This window comes from Petaurus breviceps, unplaced genomic scaffold, assembly GCF_028583685.1.
Source record: "Petaurus breviceps papuanus isolate PSGF00001 unplaced genomic scaffold, PetGlider_PUasm1.0 551, whole genome shotgun sequence".
Classification (NCBI taxonomy): domain Eukaryota; kingdom Metazoa; phylum Chordata; class Mammalia; order Diprotodontia; family Petauridae; genus Petaurus; species Petaurus breviceps.
The window spans coordinates 1410755-1413622 of record NW_027186372.1 but is presented as its reverse complement, the minus strand read 5'-3'; positions in this window follow the sequence as shown (position 1 = coordinate 1413622).

Here is a 2868-nt window from a genome sequence, read left to right as displayed (position 1 = left end):
GTGTGTGTGTGTGTGTGTGTGTGTGTGTGTGTGTGTGTGTGTGTGTGTAGCCATTTTCAGAGATAATTCTGGGGAGCTGTAAGATTTTTGTTCTTTCAAGGTGGTATGATCTAGGAAGAGGCTTGTGTTCTGGTCTATGAGTAGCCACAAACACTCTTTTCCACCCTGGAATTGTGATCAGGGTTCCAGCTCCCTTGTGACCTCAAGCTCTTCTGTGCTATATCTCTCCTCACATCCAAGTATAGGAAATGCAACAGAGTCCTGTCTCTAATGTCAGCAAAGGAACCCCTGTTTATCTCCTTTCGACTAGTTATCCAACCCCCTTACAATCCGTGGGCTGAGAGGTCCAAAAACTGATTCAGTCGGAGACTTGGCCCTTGTTTGCTGAGTCCAAGGATGCACTGGGGGCCTGCACTGCCCTGTGCTCCACTCTCATCCTGGTGCAACAGACCTCTGCTGCTGAGTTGTCTTGAACTGGAAAATTGTTTCACTCCATCTTTTTTTATGGCTTCTACCTCTCTAGAATTTCTTTGGAGTCATTATTTAAAAGTATTTGCAGACATTTGCGTGTTGTTGTTTATTCTTCATTTTTTTAAGAGGACCATGGCATCAGGAAAGAGATGTCATGACTTGCAAGTGAATTCAATTAAATGATGGAAGACTGTGTAGTTGCGAACCTCACTTTCTCCACCAGACTTGAGTCTAGCAGCAAGATACAGATCAGGATGACTGAAAATATTTTATATTTCCTCTTTTATATGAGATAATTTATATGAGATAATTTATATGAAATAATTTATATGAGATAATTTACATTATTCTATCTCTCCCTTTCTCCTTCTCCCGATAGATTCATCTCTCACCTCTTAATTTTATTTTTTAGATATCATCTCTTCATATTCAACTCATCCTGTGCCCTCTGTTTATGTATATATGTAAACATGTATACACAACATCACATATGTATTTGCACACACGTACACCCTGCTATAAACACATATATGTATGTACATATATATGTACATATATATATGTGTGTGTGTGTGTGTATGTATATATATATATTTGCTTAAACTATCCCCATACTGAGAAAAGTCTCATGAATTACAATTATTGTTTTTTCATGTAGGTATGTAAATGGTTCAACTTTAATAAGTTCCTTATGATTTCTTTCTCCTGTTCATCTTCTCATGCTTCTCTTGCTTCTTGTATTTGAAAGTCAAATTTTCTGTTCAGACCTGTTTTTTTTTCATCAAGAATACTTGAAAGTCCTCTATTTCATTGAATTACTATGTTTTCCCCTGAAGCATTATACTCAGTTTTGCTGGGTAGGTAATTCTTGGTTTTAATCCTAGCTTCTTTGACCTCTGGAATATTATATTCCCAACCCTTTGATCCCTTAGTGTAGAAACTGCTAGGCCATGTGTTATCATCATTGTATTTCCACAATACTCAACTTGTTTCTTCCTGAAAGCTTGTGATATTTTCTCCTTGACCTAGGAACACTGGAATTTGGCTATGATATTCCTAGTAGTTTTCTTTATCAAAACTTTTTCAAGAGGCAATCTGTGAATTCTTTCAATTTTTATTTTGTCCTCTGCTTCTGGAATATCAGGGCAATTTTCCTTGAGAATTTCTTGAAAGATGATTTCTAGGCTCTTTTTTTGATTATGGCTTTCAAGTAGTCCAATAATTTTTAAATGATCTCTCCTGGATCTATTTTCCACGTCAGTGCTTTTTTCAATGATATATTTCACATTGCCTTCTATTTTTTTATTTGTTTGGATCTGTTTTATAATATCTTGATTTCTCATAAAGTCATTAGCTTCCATTTCCTCCAATCTAATTTTGAAGGAATTATTCTCTACAGAGTTTTTGAAATTCCTTTCCATCTGGACAATTCTGCTTTTTTAAGGCATTCTTCTCCTCATTGGGTTTTTGAACCTCTTTTTCCTTTTGAATTAGTCTATTTTTTAAGGTGTTATTTTCTTCAGTGTATTTTTGGCTCTCCTTTGGCAGGCTGTTGACTCACTATTCATGATTTTCTTGCATCATTCTCATTTCTCTTCCCATTTTTTCCTCTGCTTCTCTTACTGGATTTTCAGTATCCTTCTTGAGCTCCTCCATGAACTGTAACCAATTCATACGATTCTTAGAAGGTTTTGATGCAGGGATTTTGCCTTGTTGACTTCTGGTTCCATGTTTTGATCCTTTTTGCCCCCAAAAGGATTCTGTGGTCTGATTGTGCTTCCTTTGCTTGCTCATTTTGCCAGCCAATTACTTGACTTTTGAGCACTTTGCCATGGTAGAACTCTGCTTCCACAATGGAGCCATGTTTGTCCCACATCACTCAGATTTTGCAAATGCTGTCAGAGATCTGAGGAGGGCACCCTCTCCACAGACACCACAAGCTCTTGCACACTGGCTTTTCTCACCCCAGGACTACAACCCAAGATAGCTACCAAGATCCAAGAAAGTGAAAGCAAGAGTGATCGTTCCCCCTACAATAAGCAGGCCAGGAGCTCAGAAGGCAGCCACATGGCTGCAGCTGCAGATGCTGTTCCTCTGCCACCTCTTGCCCCAGGGATAGTTGCTGAACCCTGCTCTTCCATCACCCAGTTCCAACAGAGTTCCCCACTTACCTTTTACTTTATCTTTGGTGTTTATGGGTTGAGAAGTGTGGAAACTTCCACAGCTGCTGGTGATTCACTCTCCTGAAGTCTCCTCTGCCTGGTCTTTGCCACTGGTCAGTGCTACCCCAGAACCCACACAACTCACATGGGACTGTTTGCAGCTCCCAGCTTGGTGTGATGGACCAGGTGTGATGCAGCCTGCTGGTCTGCCTTTAGGGGAAGATTTGTTTCCCTC